This window comes from Platalea leucorodia (assembly GCF_965183815.1).
Source record: "Platalea leucorodia genome assembly, chromosome: 7".
Taxonomy (NCBI): Eukaryota; Metazoa; Chordata; class Aves; order Pelecaniformes; family Threskiornithidae; genus Platalea; species Platalea leucorodia.
Window position 1 is genome coordinate 35,573,722 of NC_138829.1, and position 27,809 is coordinate 35,601,530.

Sequence of the window (27,809 nt, forward strand, 5' to 3'; positions counted from 1 at the left end):
AGGTTAACATCAATCTTTTATGTTTTTATTTGTTTTAAGTGGATAAGAATAAAAACACATACAAGTACAATCTAAATCTTCAAATTTCTGCCAGTGCTCAGTTTCACCTGGAAATTGCTCTTCTATCATTGGTAACATCAAACTAATGAGCTCACCATTCCAATTTTATCCTCCAAATAACACAAAAAGGAAGACAGCTGAGTTTTCAGACAGCTGTGGAAAGGTCTATCATTCTAGATTATTCACTTTTGCATACTAGTCACTAGACACGACTGCCTCTTTGAAAATTCCGACTTGGGAAGATTTTTGCCAAGCCAGCATTCCTGATTCTTCATTGACCCACATCTTGGGTACATACACCACTTAATACAATGGGAGTATAAAATACTCTTGGTATACTCCTTGTTTAGTAGGTATTGTGGGCTTTTGTATGCATTGAGTGGGGAGATGATCACACAAGGTGCGGAACATTCACAAATCAGCTTTAGTCACATCTTTCTGAGCAGAAAGATTTTACCGGAGCGTGTGCTCTTCAGGGATCTTATGTTCTTCAACCACTTCTATTCTTCCTCTTCACTTATTTTTGATGCTAAGTGGTAGGAAAAGCTAATTCTACCTTTACTTTTCCATTGGGCCAGATTTTTGCTTGAGGTAAATCACTTTGCTTTAGTTATGCTGATTACTGTTTTAATGTTAAATTTTGCTGCTTGGTTACATGCCTCAGTGTCCTGGAAAGCACCTATCATAGCCCTACACTCCCAGGGTACCTCAGTTTGAGCACCTGCGTGGCAGTACGGGAGTTGGGGCTACAAAGAAGGCTGTTTTGGTGGACTTGTTGCCAAATGGAAAGGGGACAACGTCTTAAGAATTTATTGACGACGTGTTTCCCACACCCCATCCCAGACAATAGTATCGGCTAACTAACAGTTTAGGAAACCAAGTTACCAGATTTCCTTATTATATGACATTTCTCCAGCCAGCAGCACACCTTGAAATCATGCAGTCCAGTGTGAGAAGGTTTTGAAACTTTTGAAAGTTCACATGCTGCAGCAGGCTTGAACTTCATTTCAGAGAACAAGTGAAAGTGTGTTTGCCACCTTATTGTGAACTCTCCAGGGAAATAATATTTGTTGTAACAAGCATAAGCATTGCTACCTCACAGCATCTTATGGTAAGACCAGTAGCAGCAATCAGCTAAAAATCTGTAAATTCTGCAGATCCACTTACTTTGCTGTGTTTATGCCAGGGATTAATTTGGCCATTAGGTTTGAATCGTATCTGGATTTTAAAAATTCAGTAGATCTATGCTGTTTTGGAGCTGGGGCCTTAGGTTTGGGCTGACCTTTCCTATTCTAGCTCAGAAATGTAAGTCACTGAAGCAATTAATATTATAACTAGTATTTTAACAACAGCCACAAGAGTCTGGTAAAGTTATGGTGTTTTCACACCAATTTTCAAATCATCTGACTTTCCCTACAGTTTACAAAATTATGGTTGCCCTGACTTCTTCTAAAATACAAGCAGGGTTAATGGGTATTTTTTTTTGTTTTGTTTTTACCAATCTGATAGATGTTTTTGAAAAGAAAAGCCTAAGTGGTACATAGAATTACAGTTCTTAAATAACAAATAATACTGCATAAGCCTCTCTTCCTACGTGTTTTCCTTAGAAGTCTGTAGGAGAAGGGGGAAATGCAAGAATTCAATGAAACATAAGCAGCAAGTAAACCTTTCTATCCTCTTCAATTACACAAAAATAGGAAGGGAGCATCATTTTCAAAGGAACAAATGTTACACAAGACATGCCCTTTAAATCCTTTTTAAGGCTCTGTGACCTGTAAAACTATCTGCAATATCAGCAACAGAAAGCCTTCCACGGAACAAATGCTTATGTTTTATGTGTACTGTATTTGCTAATCATTAGTTCATAAGCAAGAGCAGATATACAGTGTGCTATAAATAATGGCGGGAATGTAAAAGTGAATTGATCTGTCTGGCTATCTAGTAATACTGCTGGCAGAGAACCAGTTTTGAATGGCTGCCAACTACCATAGACCCAGCCAGTGATTTGTCTAGGGGTCTTGCCCTGTCAGGCAGAAAACAGTCTTAAGCTGAGCTCCCAGAACTGTGAGCACCGCCTACTGCTCAACAATGAGCATTTCCTGCAGCGTCCCCTTTACCCACTTAGTTAAATAGCAGAAAACATGCACGAGTTACCAAGCTATGAAACCAAGCATCTAAAAATATTAATCACTGGATAGAGAGGTCAGCGTGCTTGTGAACTGAAGTGAAATACATTGTTCAAATTGACTACGCACACAGAGAGTGAGAAACTGGGAGTGAGATCCACACAGGCACGCAGACACACACAAATACGCTAAATTTATTCTTTCACTGGAGCCCTTAAAGCATTCCACAAATGTACGGTAGTCACTGTGCCGAAATCCTCATGGGTGGGGCAGCAAACAGCCAAAAGAACGGAAGCGCTTATAGTGATCTAGATATTTTTAAGAGGATAATTATGCTAAATAATGTGATTGTAATAGAAACAAATGGGGTGGGGCTTTATTACAGGAAAGAAAGGAGGTGGCTCAGAAGCAAGTCCTGACAGCAAAACTATTTCCCCATCTCTAGTGCAAATGGAGCAAAATGGTGGGCTAATTTTCCCCTCTTCCTTTAAGTCAGTCATGCTGATCCACTTATTGCATTGCTTGAACTAGTTTTCCCTGTGTATAAACATGGAAAGACAGCTCAGGCAGCAAACTCACCTCGGGATGCCTTGCAGGGATTCAGTAATGTGCCTGCTTGGCACTGTTTCTTGTATCCCTCAAGGCTGTCTCCCAATCTCTTTGTAAGATCAGCCCTGGCTCAAAAAAAAAAAAAAAAAAAAAAAAAAAAAAAAAAAGAAGAAGAAGAAAAAAAAAAGAGTCCCATCAAATGATGCAGTTCAGCTTCATGTAATCTATCTTTATCTATCTTTGCTAGGTGATTCTGATTCACTGTTTAGTACAGAATCAGGGTGCGTCCGTGCATGCGTGTGTGTGTATGCGCGCATGTGTGCAGGCAGACTGATTATGTCTGTTCAGTATTTATATTCCTATGTAAACCTATATATTATCCTTGCTCATAAAGAGAGGGCAAGTTGCTAATTAAGTACTGGTAAGTTGAATTTCTTCAAAGTGAAGCTTATAGATCAGAGACCACAGGACTGGGGCTGCTGCTGTGGTTTTGAATTTGGCATTGCTTTATTGAATTTTATAAATACCAACTAAATTCAAACAAAACTGATTTAGATTTCACCTCATCACTTAAAATATATTTTGTAGAGTACAGCCTGTGCAGTAATCCTCTGCTATACTTTAATTTGGTTTTAATTTTATAGGCCCTGTTTTAACTGCATATTTCCAGACCTTTATTTCTCTCACAGCTCTTAGCAAAATGGTAGCTCATAAACACAAGCTCTGCTGTATAGACTTTGCATTTCATCCCAAAGTATTTCCTTTTTTATAGCCATGGTCTTTCCATCTTAGTGCTCTGAGCTTGGGTCACAAATCTCACTGCTATTCCAGTGTGTGACATCTTCGCTCGTTTGCCGCTGCTCATTAACAAACAATACTGCTGTGAAATTGGTTTAATGACAAAGTAATAAAATTGCTATTCTGCTCACAGATTGCCTGAGGCACTTTGAGCTCCTACAAGGCTTACTGTGGGTGCCAAGATACATTAAGCTGCTTATTCGTAAAAACTGCATCATCCGTTTTTTTCACAGGTTTTTTTCCTTTCCCTATCTAGCCCCTGCTTCTTTTTATCTTCAAATAAAAAGATATATTTGCTTATGTTCTTCCATGCTGTCAAGTTTTTACTTTCATGCATATTTCTGGAAAATGAAAGTGTATTTCATTTCATTTTTCTTTTTAAAAGGTCACTCTGTCCCTATTGCAAGGTTGTTCCTGGACTCTGCAACGTAACATTAAGGGAGACTTATTTTAATATACTGTATTATGTAATTGGGATACTGGATAGAGTTAGTCCTATTTTAGGCATAGCTGGATACGACAACTATTTATAGAATGAGTTTCCTTTTTTAAAGAACTGATTTGTGCAAGGCAACTATTTTCTGTCATGATTTTAAGGCTAAAGCATTTTTGTTGGGTTTTGTTTTAAACACGAAAATAATTATATCATACCTGGTTACTTTTCATACCCAAATTCTACAAATAATAAAATATGGCAGAGTAATGACAACCAAAAAGCTTTAGGAAGCATGTGGTTTTCATAATGAACTGCATGTTTTAGAAAGTATTCTTTTTTTTTTTTTTCATTTGTGTGAGGCCCATGCGGACCCAGAGATTTACTGCTGGCAGACAATGGTGAAACAACCCAGTTGCTCTTTGACAGGTGGACAGGTCCTGGTAATTATAGCCAGACATCTTAACACTACCAAAGTGGTGTAAACAAACACACAGCCCTAATCAATATTACTTTCTTTCACATTTTAAACAAACACGCTAAACATTTATATTTATTCGTTTTCATTCAGGGAACGATTGTAGTCTCTAAAGGCTTTGCTGCACTTACACGCGTACATCCACGCACACCTTTATAAATTACTTTTTAGGGAAAACAATGGGAAAAAAACCCTATTTCTTATTTCCACCTCTATAACAAGTAATTTGACCTGCTGAATAGCTTAGGAAATGTGGTTTGGGTACCTGTGATGGTTAGCTAGCAGTGGAAAAACTGGTTCAGAAACAATAAGACCTGGTCTGAACATGAATCTCACACACACCCCCCCGCTGCCCCCCTTCTCCGCTTCAAACCTCAGACTGATCCTCCTTTCAAATATCTTGTGCTTCAGGGCTTCCCCAGGTCAGATTCATTGCAGAATGTGTCTGACCTGAGGAAGCCTCAGAGCATGAGATTTGAATGTAGCAAGCTGATGCAAGCCCAGGAGAGACTCCCAGACTAGCTAGCACCCCTCAGTGGGATTATCCAAGGTAGGAAGACCTACTGGAGGTCAGGAAAGGATTTAAAAACACACAGAGGGAAGTGAGGGATAATGGGAGTCACTACAGCTGAGTTGGGCTGCTGACTCTGCTCAGAGGTGGTCATGAATTAGGTTGGGAGATCTGGGAGGAAAAAGGGAAATAAAATGGACGAAAGAGGATACCGTGAGTCAGAAGAAAAGGATAAGCTGATGTTTAAGAGAATTTAACTGGCTGCTAAGAGGTGGACGGGACTTCCAGAAGTATGGGAATGGAAAAGCTGAGAAAGGCTGGCAATTATCCTGTTGATTGTGTGGTTGAGGAGGAGTTAACAATAAGGTTAAAAAGCATGTATCACAGAAGGTTCAAATCAGAAGCGGATCCTTTTGGTGCCTTCTATAAGTATTTTCCAATTTTCTGCTTTCCCATGGTCTGTTTCTGTGTCCACTAAGAGGAGTGTGGAAAGCAAGCAAAAGTTGATTATGGAGCCATGATCTTTAGGTCAGGTCTTTTTTTCTCCACACCAGGTTTAAAACTTCCTTCTGCCTGTTCTAAGCTCTGCTATCTGATCTTTGCTACCGACGAGTCACCCACAAACTATGCGGAGCCAGAATATGTGGGTGTGAGTATGGTGGTGTGAGTCTTGGATTCACTGACTCTGCACTTATGGGGGATTTCCCCATTCCAGAGGAAACTCGAGCTGCCAGTTCATACTCCTTTTGTGTTGCTGGAAAGTTGCAAAGGTGCTCATCGTCTTGGTCATGGAAATTAATGGGAGCTAAGCCCTAAGCAGGAGTTAGGAGCACACACGTGGAGATCAGAGCTTTGGTATTCAAACCAGGAGAAAACCTGCAACGCATCCACTGGAAATATTAATACGAGATTAATTAAGCTTCTGCTTAATTCTTCTGCTAGGCAGATTTGGGCTGATCTACTGTTCAAAGGGAAAATATTCAACTACCTACTTACCCTAACATCTACTGGAGATCCTAGAAGTATGTGTCAGGCCCCAAGGATACAATTCAGAAGCTTCTGAATTACTTTCTTTTCCTGTCTCTGAAGTATACACTCATAACTTGCCTATTTTTCTATTCGCATTTTTATGGATCAAATTTAGGCCCAAAGTTTGTGCTGTAGAGAGCATATGTATATCTTTTCTTGGACCCTATGTAGAGCACAAGCACAATCTGAGAAAAGACTTTGGCCCATGTGAAGGGATTGTCAGGTTTTAAAGATGTGGTAATTACAAGCACACAAGGAAGCCATGAAAGTCTGGATGAAAAATTCAAATGAGCCAGCAAAGACACAAATTTGGCTTTGAACTAGGAAAGCACTTGCTTTGATCCTGATCCTTTTGGGCTGCAACCACAAGTACTGACAACAAGCCACATGTGTATGTTGAAGGAGCTGATGGGGCTGACTGAGAGGTGTGTCCACTGCCTGCTCTTGCTACCCTGCATGCTTACATCTGGTGGATATTTTGATATTTGATATTTTTCATTTTATTTGCAACTGGTGGCTTATGGGATTGTGAGCACTGAGACTGCAAAATTGAAAGGTTAACGGATAAGAGAAAGATGGTGAACACAGTGACACTGAAATTTTGAAAGGAAAATTACTGAGTCTGGTAACTATTGTATAGCAAGTATCTCAATCCTCCTTATCTCTTTCTTTCCCCAAATGGATAACAGAATGACTCTGGCCCTCTATAGGTTCTCAGGTTTAGTATATCTGTGTGTGTCCAGCCTGACTCAACACACCTCATTTTGCTGTTTTAGAACAGTACCTAGGAATTTTCCATAGACTTGTTTTGAAAAGTTTCCTAGTTGTTTGCAAAGTGATAAATGAAGGAATTTATTTATATATGAATCATTAGTGTAGTACTCCCATTGCAGATAACCTGGGGCAGATTTTCTGGTGCAAAATTGCTAGAAAGTATGTTTTTATTAAAACAGTCTGGTCAGAAAAATTGTCTGACCATAGAAGAACACTCCAGTGTAACTATAACTTCGGTAGGATAGAGATGGGATGATGTGTGCTTGTAACAGCTACGTGCAATGGCAAGGGAAAGTACTGATGCAGAGAGAGGACTAGCTGGGAAGACCATTGCAGCCAGCCCCAGTCTGGTGTGACAGAGGCACAGCAAGCCTTGTCCTGGTTTATGTTTGCAAAGGTTCACAGCCCCTGAGGTCTGATACCTACAGCTGTATTGAAACCCAAACCTAGGAAAAATGACTGGTTTGAAATCAAGTAAGGTGTAAAAAAAGCTCAACTTACTAGATGTACTTTTTGTGAATTGTTTTCAAGCACGAGGATAGAGACGCATCCAAAATACTCTTTTTGAAGCCCTAGTCATTCAGTAAGTCACACAGGATGAGGAGAATAGATTCTGCCTTTATACATGCCTGGTGTAACCTGCACCAGGCCAGGCCAGTCCCAGAAGACACTGTGCCCCGAGACTCCCTCCCGAAGCACAGCTCTCTCCCTGCTTTCCCCCTGCTCTAAGGGAGCAGCAATTTACTGCTAGCCCACACTAGCTACAGATTATTCCAACATCTTCACTCCTCCCCCAAATCCGTTCATACCAGCTTGTATTTTGAGAGTACAGGGGAAGAATCTCCTCAAGAGATAACACATTGAAAATAAATGTTAGCTTCTATAAAAGGTACAAGCTTAAGTATGCCATGCCCACTGCATTTATTTAAGGATACAAGTTCCTTCAAGCAAAATGTCAATATTTTATTTCCCTCAAACTCTGAAATTGTGTTATTTTAGTTGAGGATTAAATCAACTCTCTGGTTTTATTTGCTAATTGCAATAAACCTTCTCAAAGGAATGTAATTTGAAAGTTGTTCTAAATGCAGATGGCACTAGATTTTAGTCTACAGAGTAAACCAGAAAAATGTTTGCTAATGGTGACTAGATTTACTTTCCCAAACTCCCCGAGTATTATGTTTTATGAAGGACCGTGTCATTCAGTTATACTTGCACCATGACAATGATAACTAGCATGGTGCCACGGAAACCGGAAAAATGCATTTAGGGTTGGGCCTATGCATCAGAGAACAGAATCAATCTTCCTAATTAACTGCAAATTAGCAATCCCAAAATGAGTGGGATCAACCTGTCTTCACTGGCCAAGAATCATGTTAAGTATATAGCTTCCTCTAAGTGCCTCTAAATTACATTTACGCCTGTATAAAGTAACATTCTTTTAATCTAATGCTGCATTAGTGTCACTGTTCTTAAAGTTATTGCACTGTTTTAAATTTCAGCAGATAGGTAGACAGATAGAAAGATAAACAAATTAATAGACAGTTATGGAGATAGCCTGATATTTTGTTATTCAGGGCTCAGAGTAGCTCATAAATCACACTGAAGCCACAAACAAGGTACTAATTAGCATAAGTCTCTGGAAAGAAAAGTTTCTGTTGAATGGCGAAATTCTTTAAGGCCACTGAGCAGTAGCTATTAATAAAGATAAAAATAGTAAATGCAGAATGGAAGATAAAATGCAAAAATGGGACACAGTAGATATTTGATTAATTCCATCCCTAATGATCAAAAATTGCCAAATAATGTTAGGCGAAAACTAACATTACTGATATACTGTTTTTACTCTTTAGGGTGTATGATCAAAAAGATCTCGGGTATTGTGAGAGTACAAAGGACTGACCTTGGGTGAATTGGCTTAATTAGTTAATGCTTGTAAAGCACTAGATGGGTGTTAAGTATTAATTAATTATTAATTATTATTGGGTAAAGATGGGATTTGGAATCCCATCGCTCATACATGTGCCCCATCCTTCATGCAAGAGCTTCATGGGGGCCCCACTGATCTCTGCTTGCTGCGTGTCTCACAAGTCTCAGCAGTAGCTTGGCAGCCCCATTCGCAAGGAGAGGGAAACGGGGAGACGTTAGGCATCTTGTCCCGGTGGCTGAGTGAAAATTTGGACAGAGAGACTTTATTTTCAAGTTTGTTGGTGTCTTGCTTTGTGATTTGATGAGAGAATTTGCAGTTTTAAGCTGAGCCAAATTCTCAGTGTAAGTTCCTCAAGGAACTGAGGCTCAAATGAGCGCCCAAGTTTACCTGCATGTGACATGAGGTTCAAAATGCTATCCTTTCAGTGCTGTTGTGACACTACTTTTTTCTTCTTCTTCTTCTTCTTCTTTTGCCATTGCCTAATAAAGGTCATTATCCGTATCTTTTATTGTCATGATTTATACCAGTTAATATTTAAAGTGAATAGTTAGCTTTTAAATTGCAGAGGATCCCTGAAGAACTCACAAAAAATACCTTCTCAAAATTATTCTGAGGTATCCTTCCCAGTCACCTTTGCCCCGAGCCATTCTTGAGCGAATGTTAGTTATGTTCATTTCAGGGGTTTTTTTTCAGGGTTATTCAAATATTAGTTATTGTGAATCCCACTAATACATTGACTCTCAGGCTAATATTTTCCTTTAATTTTAGTATGATACATAACTATTGGTAAATGACATTGAAAGGAATGTAACATTTAACTACATTTTACTTCACATTAGCATTGTCCAATTTCTCATGTTTTAAATTTTTCTGCCTGGCTGCAGCCTAGAAGAAAATACATGCTGGAATAATCATATGAACAATTTAGATTTAAACATATTGAATAGCAGAAGAGATCATGCCCGCCCATTTGTATTTTTTTCCCCCTTTCTCCATGCTAGTCTGGAAGATGAGTAATTTCTCTCCTTAGAAGCATACCTAATAGACAAAGCTCTAATGCTTAGAAGGGAGTGAGGGGAGGAAAGCGCTTTATTACTACTGTTCAGATCAATACACAAAAATCTCAGGATGATAGGGTAATTAAAACACGCACAAAGTAATTCATCAACAGCCTTTCACTTGCCTTTGGAACCAGCTTTCTGATCCCTGATGTTTTTACTTGCAGGGATTCGAGAGAGCTGCCAGCCGGCGTTTCCCGCTTAGCTTACGACCCTGGTTTTCATTCACAAACAAGAAATTGTGTTGGCCTTGCAACACTTATGCTTCATGCTTTTTCTTCCCTTCCCTGCTCTTTGTCTGGTGTGAGATGCTACCAAGCAGTGAAATTTACCTAAGAGCTAAGAAAACGGAGAAAAAACAATCTGTGCTGTTTGACAAGTGAGAAGTTCAGCATTGGCTAAATCACTGATAATTTTATGCTGCTGGTTATTACACTTGGATTGTTTGTAAGTGCTCCTATTAAAAAATGCAATAACCACTCCTGCTGTAATGAATAGACGGAAGAGTGTTTGAAACACTTTCATGATTAAAAATAATATTAAAACTTATTTGGAGTTATCTAGTGGAAATGTCTCCTTTCAGGCCGGGGCTGTGAGGAGCAGCATTCGCGCCACAGAGCACCACTTCCTGCGCTCCCGGAGTCGACTGTTAGGATAATTACCTTACTGGCATTCCTGTTTTGTTTCCCAGACCCCCAAATGTTTCTTTTCTAATGACAGAGCTCCAGTTGCGGCACTTCAGATGAACAGAGTACTTCTTAGAAAGCATTCAAATCCATACTGATTAGCAAAAATTTTAAATATAGCTTGAGTTGAGCCTGGCTGTTGTTACAGGTAAGGACTGTGGATCCCTGAGAGCAACGGCGTTAGGTCTTCACAGGAGTTGATTGTGTATTAATGTTGCAGAAAGGCTAGGACTGATTATGCACTGAATAGGCTCAAGTTCCTGCAGAAGATTTAACCATATTTCTTTGCTTACACAAAACACAAACCCCCTTCATTATTTATCATTTGCCCTGTAAATACCTGCTAGCCTATAAAATCCTCTGTTATTATTTTGTGTTATGATGAGGCACAGGGTGTCAGTTAAGGATCAGTCCTCTTGTGCTAGGCTAAACATACTGATAAAATAACAGATCCCCCACCCCAAAACTTTCCCAATCTACATATTAGACAGAGCTCATAGGGAGATGTGAGAGGGTGGGGGTGGTTTGGGAGGAGTAAGTAACAAACAAACAGTTTAGCAGAAAAGCAAGAGTCACTTGCCTAACCAAAGACAGATGGGAATGATTTGTAGGCACAGGTAGAGGCAAGCTTTAAGGAGGGATTTAAAAGAGGATAAAGGTTAGCTTTACATGGTTGGCAGGGAAGATTCTCCCCACACATGATGGGGGACATCAGTACAACCAAATGAAGTTGTAGTTCTTCTCACTTGGATTCTCCAGTCACTAAATAAATAAACTAGGTTACCAAAGTCAAAGGGAGCAGCACAAGTGCCATTTCATGAGGGCAGTCCAGCCTTTCTCCAGGAATTTAAAAAATATCACTGCACTATTTTTGCCATTCTCCCTGACTGAGAGTCTTGGTGGCAACCACCAGTGACCGAGGCTGCTCCTGTCACCTTCCACTAGCCCTAGCAAGGGCTTTACAATGGGACCACATTTGTAATCAGCTGCTTTTTGGTGTTAGGCTATCCACTCAGTTCTGAGCAAAATTTTCAAGAAAACCAAGACTTTGAAAGCACCTTACACCATTTTAAGTAACTAATTTCAACTAAAATGCAATTATTTTGATAAGACCTAGCTACGTATATCTGGGAAACTCTGAGCCTAAGTGACTCATGCAAATTCCCCTAGTTGATTTTCCAAAGAACTTGAGCTCCTAAGTCACTATATGCTTTAAAAAAAATTTCTTGTTTTTTTCCCTTCTTTGTCTTGTACAAGATGAAATACAATACCGAACAAATCGATGAAAGGAAACCAGATTGAGCAGTGTATTTCAGAATTGCTAAATAACAAACCAAATAATACCTGCCATTTCTTGAATTTCTTAGCCTGAAAAATAACCCAGCTTCATTTTGGATTTTCAAAATTAAACATCCAAAATATTCACTCTTGGGATGAAAATAAGCATGAAAATTTCAGCTCAGAATCTAATTATTTCAAAGAGTTATTGTTCACTGAAAATAAGTGCTGCTTAAAATGAATATGTCATCCACTATTGCTGTAATAAGAACAACTAATGAATAAGAGAATTAGATAAAAAAAATTATGAAGTTTGGTATGGTGAATGCAGTATACATTCTCCAGTAAGCAAGCTTTAAATGAAATACTATTTTTATTAGAAGATAATTCATTCTAGTAATAAACTTGAAACCACAATTTTTGCAAACAAAAATAGCAACTTTGCTAACAGTCTTCTCTGAGCCTTGAAAGCAACAGCCCATTGCAGAAAATATGTTTGTATTTCTGATATCTCTTAGTTCCTCCATGTAGAGAAGAGGTTATTGTAGTACTACCTAGCATCACCAAGTATGACAGTATTATTATTGCCATTTTTAGATGGAATAACTGAGGCAGAAAGAAGTAAAGTGACCTGCCTAAGCAGCTCAGAGACACAAGGAAGAAAATGCCCCATGTCTGCTGGGTCCCAGAGCACTATTCTCTTGGCTACACTGCCATTTTTGCTGGCTGCTAGTACGGATTACTTGATCTTAACATTTGGAATTCTAGGATTGCAATAGGATAAATCCTATTTATTCTAGCATGCACCTTATTTATTTGCTATTGCCTTATCTGATACAAGTCTGATCTCTTAAAAATAAACAACTTGTAGAAGTCAGAACAAAAACCATACAAGCGTTTGTGTGTTGCAAAGAACAGGAACTGTATTCTTCCATAAATATGAATTCTGTAGGGGACAGCATCTTTTCCTCTCATATGGAATCCGTTAAGACCTTTTGTTTTTTAAGGATTTGTACAGCCAGACTATCCTTTCCTCTGAATCTTATTCTCTGTCATTGATCATGAATGTGAACAGCCTGATTTGTGGATACGAGGAAAGCCATGCAATGAAGAAGCTCTGCTGGCATCGGCTCCGCATTCTCAACTGACTCACCTTCTTATAGTTAGTGAAAGTAAACATGGAGCCAATTCATGCGGTGCTGTACTCAGACAGGCTTCCTCTGATCTGTGCAAGGCCTGGCAGGAGCTCCTCTGGGATGGAGGTAGCCACCATGATGATGCAGGAGTTGTACCATCACTGAACTTGCCTGCCATATAGTGTCACGGGCAACCACACATGGTGCTAACAGTTGGTACTAGTCCTGGTGAATCTGCCCCTATTCCTGGTGCTGTGAGGAGATTCTTACAGCAGGATATGTACCACTTCACTTGAAGGCTGTACCTGACTCCATGTCCAGTTGTGAAGATTATAGACGCAACTCTCCTCTACCTTTTATCTTGTCCAAACATAGTAATCAACACTAGTTTTTACACAAACGCTTTTGCATAACATACAGATTTTGTAGTTTTAGTTTGACAGGAGCTGAGAACAAAAACCAAAAATTACAAATTCTAAAGAGAAAAACGCTTGTCTTCTCACCTCTGTGCTTGAACAATTCACAAAAGGCTGACTGCCTTTTCATCCAGCTCACCAAAACCAGTGTTACTGTAGACTGTGCTGAAGTGTAAGGTGTGTCAAAAAACATTTCACTGGAAAGGGGACAGGTAAAACATTTGCACAAGGACCATACCCAACTCAAATCTAGCCTAAGAAGAAAATAATATCTGAATTCTCCATAGAGCAGCTTGGTTTTTGGCATTGCAAGTTCAGTATTATGGCCTAAGAGATTAGGAACAGGCAATCAACCAAAAAGCTCAAATCAGTATGCACTTATAACAGAAATATTGTCTCAGACCTAGCTGTGTAGCACTGTGACCGTGAGCTAACATATTAAATTCCCCTTAATTCAACAAGTACTTGAATAATACCTTTGCAAAATTTTTCACACTGCCAACCACAGTTGGCATGGTTTTCATGGAGCAGACTGGAAATACTAACTGTAAGAGTACATATAGGACTTGTTTCACATCACATTCCCTCACAAACCCTCATAGTTATTGACTTGCTGTGATAGCCAGTCTCAAAAGTTGAAGTTGTTGTGCCCTCCTTAAAGCAGAGGTTGGGTTCGTTAGCTCTGTGACGGACCAGAAGGTAGGGCACGAGTACAATCTCAGGTAGAATAACTTAAAGTGTGAATATACATGATGTCATCTGTTCCTTGGTAATGAGCTGTGCATGCTCTCCAGAAAAGGAAATCAGATTTATCCCATCTTGAAGAGGTAAATTGTCCCAGACATGCTGCATTTACCATGAAGAGAGAACATGTGTGTAAGCAGTTACCACAGAGTGGCTGTCAAGATACAAGTGCACATTACACTTTAATTCATGGCAAGTTGTGTGTCCATAACCTGTTGTGTGAATCTCCTAAGATGGACAAGGTTGCACTTAAGACAGCCTGCTTTGCTGGCATTGTCACCTCCAGTGTCTAGAATACAAATGCAGTCAGGAAATGGTGGATGAAGCAAAAGGTAGAAAGAATTCTCAATTTTTTATCAGTTTGATTCTTCAGATTCCAGCAGGGCCAAGATTTCACCTGGCTGTGATAAGAATGAGTTTTTCTGATCTTGATCCTATTTCTGTTCAGGATATGGGTAGCCAGTCATAAGCAAATGATCTACTGTTCCTCAATAAGAGAGCACTCATCCGCTAAAGCTTAGTAAGTGACTGGCAGCACACTGCTAGTCTGATCTCATTACACAATAAAATAAGTTTGCATAGACCACTTCTTGAGGGATAAATACACAAGAGAAGTTGGAGAATGTGCTGTCTAACTAGGCATCAAGCATGAAAGACAAGTGAAGAATGTGCATGGAGCAGTGTGGGGTGCTTAATAGTTATTGACAAAGGATGCTAGTCTCATGGACTCCTAACCCAAAACTTGGTTTGGACTGAACTTTTGAGGATAGAAACTAAACAGAGACAGGGAATCATTACTCTGATTTTGGGTAAGCAGACTTGGGCCCAAGTTCATCCTGCTTAATGTAAAGCATTGGAGAGCCACTCCCACCAGCAGCAAAGAAAAGTAGGTACTTACACAGAGCAAGTTAACCTGTGATCCAAACTGCCCTCTGAAAGTGCTCTTCTTCATCTGTGTTGATTAGAAAAGGGCAACTATGCTCCTAATTTAAGTGCCCACTTAGCTGCTTAATGCTAGATTGAATAAATGTGGACTAGAACCGAGAAAATGAACCAAAAGCAAAGGTCACATTTTGCAAGTTATTGCACAGGATACTATGTGGAGCTTAACACAGAGCAGCAGAATTTTAATAATACAATGTCAAACTGGGAGCTTCTTCTCATAAGCAAATAAAAAATAGACAGGCATGATCTCCTCCATGTCAACAGTTTTCAGAGACAGAGAGAAGACAAATGGTAAAGGCAGGAAAGGTAAGAACTAATCCCCACTTTGCAGTATTAGAGCACTGCAGTAAACTGTCCTGGGAGCTAAATGTGAGCCCAACATAGAGAGATAAATCAAGATCATTTCCTTGGGGATTAGCCTGCTGCAATCCAGAAGAAGGACAATAGACGGGCAACAGATCAGTTAAGAGAAACATCAGCTAAGCAGGAAACACTGCATAGCAAAGGCGGCATGGACCTACAGCCATAATGCATAGGTGTGAGCCCAGCAATAAAATCGACACGTAAAGTGATAGCAAAGAAACAATCACTCAGAGCTCATATGCAGTATCTGAAAAGAATCATGACAGTACTAAAATGACTAAACATAACTACAAAATATCATCCAGAACACCCTGCCAGTACTAGGATGAGGGGGACTTCCGAAGATCCGTAGCTACCTTCATATTGGAGCTACCTTCACTTGATGAGAAGAGACATATAAACAAAACAGAGTTCCAGCATAAAACCAACCAACAGTATGAAGACAGCAGCAAAGTAGAAGAAAAAAGGAATATCCAGGGAAATAAGAATTGGAAGACTTGCTCAAAAGTCAGCACACTTGAGGTACTTCAATGTCACAGCAGTTGCAGGAGATGGTTATGGATGCCATGTCTCTAGATTGAACTATATGCTAGCAATTTCTGGTCCTCAGTTGAATGCTTATTGGCACAAAAGTCACAATAGCTAGTAACTGTTAAAAACAAAAAAGTAGTAATTCACTGGAACTCAGAGGAATAATCACAGGTTGTAAGCAGAAGGAGTTTGGAGATGGCCCTGGGAAGTCATTCTGCATTACACGTAGTGCGAAGCCTAGCTATTGCTGCAGAAGCTCTGTAAATAATTCTTCTGATACGCAGCCAGATTAATTTGGGGAGCATTTTGTGTACCAGCACATAGCACATGAAACACCTATTAACTTCATTCATTCCCCAGCCAGGACAGGGCTAAGCAATCTCCTACCATGCCATGCAAGTGCTGTGTCATAATTCAGCCATCAGGAGGTGCTTACAGAGTCAGGAGCCGTCAGCAACCGCTGCTGCCTGGAGTCAAAGTGTATCACCTCTGTGACACATCTGAGCATCAAAGCCTCATAAAGAGTGTGCCTCCGGGCCACTCCCAAATTCAGGTCTTCTGTGTGGCAGTACTGCTAAACCACTGAGATGGCTTCGCTTCAGCTGTCAGAACTGGGGTGTTTTGCTGTCTGTGTATAAACCCGCCATTTTCAGGCTGTCTAAAAAAAGTAAAATTATATGGGGAGCAGGGGGAAAGAAGTGCAAAATGATGCTTCCACCTCACATAGCAAATCTCTCAAACTAATCAGTCATAGGGGAGGCCAGGTGTCATTTTTGACATATTATTTAGCATCTCACTCGTTGTTTTATTCTTTTCTTTTTCTAGATAGATGCTGTTTTACTAATTAGGGAAAATGAAATTTCCAGTGCTTGGAATTCAGGGGTGGCCTCCTCTGTGAGCCAATCTCACTGTTCTCCATGAACAATTTAAAAACAGAATCTAGTTGGGTTTGTTGTTTTGTTTTTTTTTTTTTTAATTGGTATCACTTTGTCTAGCGCACAAACACACATGGCTGTAATTTAGTGAACTCCAGTCTTCCTCTTGTGGCAAATTGATAGGATAATTTTATTATGAGTGGAACAATGACTACAGGGAGTGAGGGAGAATCTCAGAGAACTACACATAATTTGGTTGACTAAATGTAATACTTGCGTTATATCAGTAGGTAATGAAAACAGTGCTGAACACTGGCAAAGCCTAAACCACTTCTGATTCCAGCTCCTGTCAAAAGGCCACCCCATAAATCATACCTGAATTTTATTTAATGTCAGGAGCCAGTAATCTGACAGAGTGCAATGAGGTGTTTGGACCAAAAGACGTATACCAAGTCATGTGCTCCATAGTCTTTGTAATCACAGGGTCACATAATCCATCTATGGATTTTAATAAGTAACTTATTATGTTCCCTTTAGTGTTAATTATTTTACACATCAGTTGTTCCTGGTTTATTGACACTATTTTAATCTCTTTATCACATAAAATTACCAGTATAGCCAATCAGTATTAATTATAAATGTGTAGCCTGTGGAGAGATTCTGTTATTTCCTTTTCATGCCAAAACGTAAAAGAGACAACAGGGTCAGCATCACATTAGACCTTGATTATTTTTGCAATGCAGCCAGTCTCCATCAGCCTTGTTAGCGACAGCAAGGTCAGTGAGCAGAGTTATTGATGATTTTTGATCAGCAATTTTCAACTGATTTTTCTTTTTTTTACTGATTTCCTTTCTACACCTGAAGAGGGGTCAGATCCAAAACAGTCTGGGGTTCATCCTGCTAGTTGCTGCTAATCTGTCAGGGAATGCACAAATGCCCTGCAGGAATGGGTTCTAAATACCTAACCATCATCTGTAGAGAAAACAACACAAATCTGTTATTTTAGTTAATGGAAAATGGTTTTCCTGGTTCCAAAAGCTAGTATTTTGCATCAAGTTTTTCAGCCTCTTTAAAAATTGTGCTGCTTACTTACATTTTAAAGGAATTTTCATTAAAGCACATGCTCTTAAACATTATCAAATAATATAATAACACCATTTTATAAAATATAAAGTTTTAATCAAACCCATACCCCTTTAACTACCCCTTCTGTAATAAGAATAATGTTTTGTTTTGTCCTCCTGAGGATGAAGGAGTGTTTTGTGTTTCTTGGAGGAAGGTGAGTCTGATCAGTTTATTATTTTGAACCCTGGCTCATTCATTTTTCTCATGAGCATTTGCACAAATTAATTTTGCTTGCATGAATGTTTGTGGGTAAATTCATTCCAAGCCCATCCACTTAGCAATAAACCAGTGTTTTTTGGGATGCAGGGAGTGGGTGGAATTGTTACTAATGGCTTCTTGCTTTACCTTGACCGTTTGTGCTGTCAGACTTGAACCTTTGCACCAAGTGCTATGCTCCAGCAGGTGCAGAAGAGGCAGACTAGGCAGCAGCTATGCTAGAAGGGCTCATGCTAGGACTTCCCATTGTTGGATCAGGGCTGGCATAAGCCCTTATTCTTGTAGCTCCCTACCTTAGTCCACTGCTGGCTTGCTCATTAACATGCTGATAATGTATGAAGGCAAGTACAAATATTTGCACTGCTTTAGAAATAAGCAAGAAGTTCAAATTTCCTGTACTGTCCTTTTCCCCCACAGCCACAGTGGAGGCTTAAGGAGTCTCTAATTGCAACCTTCCAAGCGAGGAATGAACAAATATCCCCATAACATAGTTACTCAGTGTTTGTGAAAATAACACTGAGGATTTGTCACAAATAATAGAAAACTGTCGAATGAGATAAAAGATAAAAGGCACTGTCGAATCCACAGTCACGTAGGCTTTGCAGTTAGAGGGCTGAGCTCCACAAGGGACAAGTAGGAATATGACTGCGATGCTTAGTGCTCACGCTGCACAGAGAGCTTGGCTAGAATAAGAGCTGCTTTGCCCTGGCAGGGTTCTGGGATAATCATAATGTTGATGCAAGGATGTCTCTCCTTCAGCTTTCTGACTTGCTCCTTGAGCACAGGGCTGGTTCCCGCTCTTGTTCGTCCATAGACCCACGTACTTGGATCTAGGTATTCCACTAATTTCTGATTGTTCTGCTGTTCCTTAATATAGACCCATGTGGATATGGAGTTACTGTTCTCCAGATAAGATGGACTTTTAAAAATCTTATCTTAGCCCATATCACACTTTTGTACTATGCTTTCTAACAGTGATATTTCAGGGAAAGACCTGATGCAAGAGAACCAGGAAAAAAAAAAGTAAAACTCTCCCTGTTTTTGCCAACTTGCCTCTTCCTAATTCAGTAAGTTGTTCCCACACTGTCCGTGAGAGCATGAAAACTTGATAACACCCTTCCTTTTGTTAGTAAAACTGTTGTACAGTTACTTTCATGGAGACAGTGATCCGAAATCAGGCCATGTGGCTTAGGCAACCAATGGAAAAAAATGGAAAAAGTGAATAATGATGCATGCGGGGAACTGATTTTGCAAGCAGTCCCAGGCTCAGATTTATTTACATGAAGCACTCACTGAGTAATCAACAAATTCATGAAAAGGAAAAAAACCCAACCCTGCCTGAATAAACTCCTCATTAAGAAGAGATTTCTTCACTCTACTCCTAACCATGTGTTTCCATTATTTGCAAACTCCTGGGCAAAAACGAAACAGTATTGGGAAATAAGTGACTCTGCATGGTCAAATTGCTAGTGCATATTAAGACGGGAAGGTGGAACTGCAGCAGGGTTTGGTCCTTTACCCTTCACAGCACAAATACCACTTATTGAATCATAGAATCATAGAGTGGTTTGAGTTGGAAGGGACCTTAAAGGTCATCTAGTCCAACGCCCCTGCCATGGGCAGGGACACCTTCCACTACATCAGGTTGCTCGAAGCCCCATCCAACGTGGCCTTGAGCACTTCCAGGGAGGGGGCATCCACAGCTTCTCTGGGCAACCTGTTCCACTGCCTCACCACTGTAACTCATCTTTACTCACAGTAAAGAATTTCTTCCTAATATCTAATCTAAATCTACCGTCTTTCAGTTTAAAACTGTTACCCCTCATCCTATCACTATGCTTACTGATAAAGAGTCCCTCCTCATCTGTCCTGTAGGACCCTTTTAAGTACCAGAAGGCTGCTATAAGATCTCCCTGGAGCCTTCTCTTCTCTAGGGTAAACAACCCAACTCTCTTAGCCTGTCCTCATAGGGGAGCTGCTCCAGCCCCCGACCATCTTCGTGGCCCTCCTCCGGACCCGCTCAAGCAGGTCCATGTCTTTCTTAGGCTTGGGGGCCCCAGAGCTGGACACAGTACTCCAGGTGGGGTCTCACCAGAGCAGAGTAGAGGGGCAGAATCACCCCTCGTGACCTGCTGACCACGCTTCTTTTGATGCAGCCCAGGATTTGGGCTGTGAGCGCACATTGCCGGCTCATGTCTAGCTTTTCCTCCACCAGTACCCCCAAGTCCTTCTCCTCAGGGCTGCTCTCAATACGCCAGGGTCCTCATGGGATTTCAGAATGGTGAAAATCTGGAAAATGTCATGGTGGCTGATGTTACCATTCAGCAACACACCTGCCTTCGCTGACTTGAGAGAAAAACCGCATCTTTTGGCAAGCACCTTCAAACAGTGCTCTTTCTGAACTACAGGCCACTTCCTCTCCTAAGTACTGTGCTGAAGCCACCACTCTGGTTTGCCAATATATTCATTTCTTTACCTGGGAACTTTTGCCACATTTGCATTCTGATTTCTTGAGATAAAAGGCTAATGTTAACTCACGGCACCACCACTCCCTCGCTAATTGCTGTTAAAGTTTTTTTGCTTATCAGTGTTTTTCAAGGAAGTTCACAACTCAAGAGGTCAGCTGTAAACAGACTGAAACATCAGCTTAGAGCAACTAATATAAAAGATAAGATATGTCTGGAAACACATGGAAAATGTAATATCTCTCCCTTGTTTACCTTGCAAGGTATAAAATGAGGAATAAAACCTGCTCACGTTCCCAACCAAACAGTAGAACAAAGCAGGTCTTGGACAAGGGCTGGAACACAGCAGCAAGTCTGAACTGAATGAATAGTCAGCAACAATGATTATGAGTCACATACAAAGAAGGGAATATGTTTTCTACTACAATCACAATAAAACAATGAAGCAGGAAATAGAACTTGAAGCAAGCGCAGCAAAACTGTTCTGAAACAGGAATTTTAAAGCAGTGCTTTCTCTATTTTCTCTGCTGATAGTTTGCTGTTTTTTGGTTTTTGTTTTGGTGTTTTGTTTTTTTTTTTGCAAAGGAGGAAATCTGGAATTGTTCACACTGAAAAGAAGATATATTTCTCTCTTCACTGTTAATCTATGAGATCTCCTGCAAGAGAACTGGAACTGTGACTAGGAAATCCCCTCCTATCATGCAAACTCTCTCATTCTGACATTTTTCTATTTCCAAAGCTCTCCAAACTGTGTGAACCTGCAGAAAATATAATTAAAATAAATCTCAAAACCTTACATTATATTTTCATTTATGAACTGTGAACTATTTGTATTAACAATACGATTTCACTCCAGTGTGAGGTGTCAGGTAAGTATTACTAGACCCTTTTTCCCGCAGAGGGGAGAACTGAATCCGAGAGGCATTAACTCTCAGAGCAGTGACTAATTCTTACATGGTTTGAATCTCAAGTATAAGCCAAGGAGAGCTATTAGAGTATATCACGCTGGGAGAAGTAAAAAAGCTTAACCTTTTGGAAATTCTCCAATGAAGGGTCCAGGCCCAGAGCTATATCCCTAAATTCCCTCCCTTTGTTGCGTTTAAGGCTGGGACCAGAGAAGGGGACATAGATGAGGAGACTGTTCTGGAATTCACAGGGGACCTGTTTGGGCTGAGAGAGCTGAGCAGGCCAGCATGACAGACCAGCAAGAAAAACTGCCACAGAGGAGATGCCTCTGGAGGAAAAAAATGTTGTGGGAGAGGAAGAATTTTCACCTTTATTGTGTGTTAGGGATTTAAATACTTGAATAGATTCACATGGTCAGGCCATATCACAATCAGAAACAAATTCCCTGTTTTCCAGGCACTGCTTCAACTAGTTCTTCCTTGGAAATCTCCAAGGAAAAACTCCCCAAGAACAGCGAGGCAGCGACAAGGTCCCGTGGCTGTATTCTGGAGTTCTCCCTCCTTTCTCTACCCTGCAACTTGGCACCGTCTCGGCTAACACAAACGGACCTTCAAATATAAATAATAAAATATTAGCAACTTTCAGACAGTTTCTTTTCTACCCCAAGTCTTTTGGGTGAGCAGTAAAGGCTTGGCAAACATCTTCTCAAGCAAGCCCAGTGAGACTTATTGCTGTCACTAGGGAACAAGTCTCCGGTGAATCATTGCCTGCAGTGCTAGCCCAAGAGAAAGAGGACCTTTTAGCTGAATCTAAGTGCAGAAAAGAAAATTAATGGGGAGGAGGGGGGAAGATGTTTCCAACACATGGAGTCTAATGGAACATATACTGTGATAACAATATGTTTCCTGATTACAGAATGATTTCTGTAGGTTCCATTTCGCATAAAGGATAAACCTGCCAAGCAGAAGAGAACTGAGCAAATATGGTCTCTATTACAAATACTTCTCCACTGAAGTGCAGAAAGAGGGACCTGTGCCCAGTCCATGATTTGTAGACAGTGGGATTTATTATCCTCTCTCCTGATGGGTGGGAGAAGGATAATGAAAATCCCAATTATCAAGAGGAATGGAAAGCTTCGTTGTATATCTGAATAGGGCAATTAAATAATCGGTGATTTCTGAACTGGGGCTGTAGTGTATATGCTGAGAATGACCATATTTCTCCCCCTCCCCAATGGATATGGCTACCTGCCTATTTTTGTGTGAGTTTATTTGAATTACACAAACTTGGTACATTGCTTTATTGTTCTTCATTAAATGCAATCAGGAATATGAATCAGATATGACAACACTTCAAAGAAATACATATCCTGTGATAATATAGTGGAGATCCTTATTTCAGACTTCCTTCACACAGTAAAATGATGAGGCACAAAGGAGCTAATACAGTTGAACTTAAGAGGTTTCTATTAAATCTCTCCTCGGAGCTGGCAGTCCTTTCCTTTCCCCTTTCCTCCCTGCTTTGTTTACTTTTAAAAGACCCTGGTTCTTGAGTTATTTGCACAGTGTTGGAGCAAATCTAAATTTCTGGAAACAGCACTACTTTGAGCAAGGGTTACTCTTTCCAGAAATGTTCATCTGACACAGCGGGGGACAGAGGCACAATGGCTACGGTACTATCGAAATTGTAATTTTAGTGTCAGAATGGGCATTTCACCAATCGGTCCCAACACTTCTAAACAGAGGAAGCTGGCAGTGCTGCCTCTCTTTCCAAACACAAGTGGTGCAGCTGCACACTCAGCACTGATACATCCAGCTTCCTCCCACACCCCTAATTCCAGACACAGAGAGACCTTTTTTTTTCAAACTTGCACCAGTGCTAATCAGGAAAACTGTGCTAAAGCCAGTGATGTTTCACCAGCAAAAGCAAAACTGCAAGTAAGTGGAAAATCAAGTCTTTTTGAAATTCATTCAACTTACTGTACAGTCTTTCTGGTTCAACCTGAAGAACATGATTTTTGAAAGGGCCTTAACCTGGCCTCCTTTCCTAGAGGTGCAATTTTGCATCTGCAATCAGTTAAAACCACAATTAATTACAGTCATAAACCTTGCCAATTACACATCCAAATGTCTGATTTGTGGAGCAGTTGGGTAGTTAGGTAACCACATATAGGACTTGCATTGAAATTGAACTTTGGATACAAAAGTTAGTATTGAGAATTGAACACTGTTTCCATTTTTCTGTATTTTGTGCTTCTCTCTCTCTTTTGTGTTTTGTTTTCTGCAAGAAATGATGGTGTGACTGTGATGACAGGGAGGAAAACTATGAGCTATATCAGATCTAGCTAGAGACAGAACTAGCTAGACACACTACTTGGAATGAATTCAGCTTTATTTGTCAATATCTGTATCGATGATGTTTCCACCGTGGCTCGTCCAAAATGTCATGGTTGGGAGACAAAACAGTAATAGAGAAAATCTTCCCTAAAGGCTAGCTGGAAATCTATGGCTCCACATCACACTTTCACTAGCCACAGATGTGCTAAGAAAAGGATTGTAAGGTACTACTACATGAAGTAATTTGAAGGTTGACGCAATGAAGTACGGTGTAAATAATTCACTTTTTGGAGAGAGAATGGGGGCAGTTGAGCTTGTGTTTAGTGGGTGGATCCAGCAGATCTATTACTGACAGTGGAGGCTGCATCAGTAAAATCCATCTTCTGAAACAAAATGTTTCTTCTTTAGACATGGTGACACTATGTAGAAATAGCATATTCACACAGCAGCTATTCATATTGCATTTATAAACATAAGAAATTGCTGACTAGAGAAAGGCTCTTTGGTTCATCAAGCCTTTTCTTTCAGTATATTTCATCCTCACGTCCCTGGCTTATCACTGTATCCTTCAGTCCTTTCTCTCCTGAGATAAAAAGGTCCAGCTGTCTCTTAAACTCATTTAGATTACTTGCTTCGCTGGCCAATTATTCCATATGTTTACTACTGTTTCAGACTGAATTATTTTACTCAATTCCCAGTTTACTCTTGATTTCCTAGATTTGCAATGTGTTTCCAAGGTCTTGGCCTACTGATTTTGACAAGTATTTGTTCATCTTTTGCATTGTTAAAAAATATATAGAAAATTTCAGTATCCTTAGAAGCCACAATTAGATCAGCAGTCAACTTTTCTATGAGCAACAGAGGTAGATCAAGGTTAAATCCAGGACCTTAGCTTCTCCTGAGTTTATAGCCTCTTCTTCTTTCACTGAGTCCCTCCAGCCTCTCACCCCACAGAGATGTCTATTCAGTGAGGGGCTCTCACTGAAACTAGCAGGTTCATCTCAGAGGCACCAACCATTTTTCTCTTTGCCAGTGAGAATAAAACTATCTTTTCTGGATTTTTGTCATAAATATTTTCTTGAAGGAGCAATATCAAAGTTGAGATACAAGAGAAAGTGCAGCGACTCCCAGATCACTTCTCACTTCATTATAGCACTCTTCGCAATACCTGTATGGTATCTGTTACCTGTATGGTTTCTGCTATCTGTTATACCTGTATGGTGTCTACTGCAAATATCGTCTGATGTTGCAACAGCAGTTGAGATTTCTCATGCAAGTTACAGGTCCTCTTAACTTCCCCAGCAAGGGAAGGGTTCCTTAGGCTTGATGAAAGCGGGGAGGACACATTCCCCCTCCGTGTAAGAAGGGATGATATTCTCCTTAGAAGCTTATCTTTCATCAAAGAGTGACACCTACATATAACTTTAGGTGGAATTTTGTTACCAATTGCTGCAAACCAAACCGCATGGTTCAGTTCACGAACCTTTCATAAGCTAAACCCTGCAGCGTTTACATAGCATTACCAGACACATAATTAAAAAAAAATAGTTGCTGCAACTGAAAGTCTGCAAAAAATAGCATCTCATTAAGAATGTGCCCAAGGGCTGGAGTCTGGGGTTTGGGTTTGGCTCTGGCACTTTTCCCCCAAAATCAACAGGCCTCCACCCTGTCTCAAGATTTAATTCTGGGTCTTGGTGACTGATCTAACTACTGTTGGGGCTTCCTCATGAAATACATGGGGTTGATTCTTTCCCCATTTACGTAGTTAACATGAGGAGTAACATTGTTTGGGAAATCTCCATCACAAATGAATAATTTTTTACGTTTTCAGTTTGTGGACTCCTAATTTTCCATAGCACATTTTCGTCATGTTCTGCCGAGCATACTTTAATCTGACACGAGGCTTGCCTTTTTAGTTATCTTCTGTAGATTTGCTTGATGCAAGGCCTTTTCCAAGGCCTAGTTTCCACGTACTGAAAAATATTTCCATATAAAAATGAAAATCTCAAGGAATTTTAGGGAAAATTCAGTGAAAATATTCTGAAAAAACATTTTAATGTTTTCCAGTCAGGAGCTATCCAGAAGAAACCATCTGCTGCTTAACGTAAGCAAAACCTTCATAGTTATCAGTTGCTTTCTGGAAAAGATCAATAATATCTTAAGCAAGTGATGAGTAAATCTCTAAAAAAGGGTTTGCAACCTTTATGATTTTCAAAGTCGTAAAACATTTCCATTGAAGATGCGCAGTGAATTTAAGCAACTGAAGTAGGCTGGGATTTTAGTCAATTTTTATGGACCGCTCAGGAATAATCCAGAGATTCCCAGATGGCAGACTACAGGTTGAAAACCACTGATCTGCAGATATCATTTGGATAATCCTCGTAAAGTTTTAATATTCAGCTAAACTTGAACACCATCCAAACGGCAGCGTAAGACCAAGAAAGTCATGAGCACTTTCTTTATTTGGGATTTGTCATATATCTAGACTGAGTGAATAATGATATGAAGCCTATAAACAAATGAAAATTAAAAATAATTTAAAAGCTGAAACTGTATAGTGTCTAAAAGGTTCTGCAGATATTGACTTTACAGAAATACAAGGAAAGAGAGAGGTAAAAAAGATAGCTGAGCTTCTTCAATTTCAAATAAGGTTAACTTACTTAGGAATCAAATTAAACTTTCTAATGCATACTTCTAATGTTTTCCTCAATTTCTCATTATTTTCCATAGGACCATGGCAATAGTCAAAGTATTGCATTTAATCCTTACAGCAAGACCTCCATAAATTAATATTTTCTGTCTCCAAAACAGTTATTCCTTTCAAGACATTCACATGCTAAAACCAAACATGTTCTCACCATATTTCTTAAAAACAGTGAATCAGTTCATAATGAGTTATTTTTTAAATTAAGCTTTTTTTCCTAAAGCATAGGTTTTGGTTCCCTAAAAGCCTAGAGTGTAGGGCTTCTTACCCACTGTCAAACTATCTGTCTATCCCCTATCTCCCTTCCCTCAGAAAAATAACTAAAAATAATTCTGTCCCTTCTCATTAAAACCAGTTATTTTTTTTTTAAATGTTACCTGGACCTGGAAATGGCAAAGTCTGAATTTCAAAGTCATATCAGAATTCTGCTCTGAAGGGTCTACATAACAAGTTACAGCATTAATAGTAAGCACACTACAGTGTACCAGCAATCTGGAAAAATGCCCAAACCTTTCACAAGTATTTTCTTTCTTTCTCCTTTACAGCTTTTACCTTCTCTCTCTCACCACAATCTAACAGGGTGCTCAAGCATGCTGCCAACTTCAAGCACATTAAGTACTCCCTCTGCAATACGTGCAAACACTATTTTCAAATATAGCATCACACATACACATGGTTGAACCCGGACCTATGTCTGGAAATGTGATTCCTGTTCAAGGAGTTCTCCATTTGTGTCTTCAACCTGATTTCAGAAAAATACTCTTATTTAGGAAAGACTTTTAATCATATGCTTGAGCTTCATCCAAAACAATGAGAAAGATGTGTACAACTGCCTAACTCCCAGAATACTAGAGCATGTGCTCCACTGTTTAAAATAATTACGAAAAAACTAATTTAATAATTTTGCTATTTTTTTATCCTTTCTCTTCTATTAATTCTACTTGCCAATTCTTCTTGTATCTTTTGTCTGCTGCAAATGCTTTAACAGACTGCAGCAATGATGCTTATAATACTCTTTGTCCTTCATTGTCAACGTACATTTTTAGCTTTCTTCTGCTTATTTTGCCTCATATATTCAAGCTGGACCAGACTTGCTTTTATCAGTCTTGCCCCTTGCAATTTTTGCTACATTCTACAGCTCTGCTCAGTTACAGTGGTTTCTTTGTCTTTCCATCAATTGAGATGTAAAAAGGGTAATTTAGGAAGGTGGGAGGATATGGAGTGGGAAGTGAGGATGAGGAAATCTTCTTCAAAAAGTTTTCCCTGTTTTTTACCTTGTCATGCAGCTTTATATAAAAACAGCCTCCCCTGGCCATGGCAGGCCAGGCTACTTTCTCGCC

General features: G+C 39.8%; 1 protein-coding gene across 1 annotated transcript in view; it reads right to left on the reverse strand.

Moving 5' to 3' along the window:
- The window catches only part of MEIS2 (Meis homeobox 2), a 172,299-nt gene that overhangs the window by 30,549 nt on the left and 113,941 nt on the right, over nt 1-27,809 (reverse strand). The window lies entirely within an intron of this gene.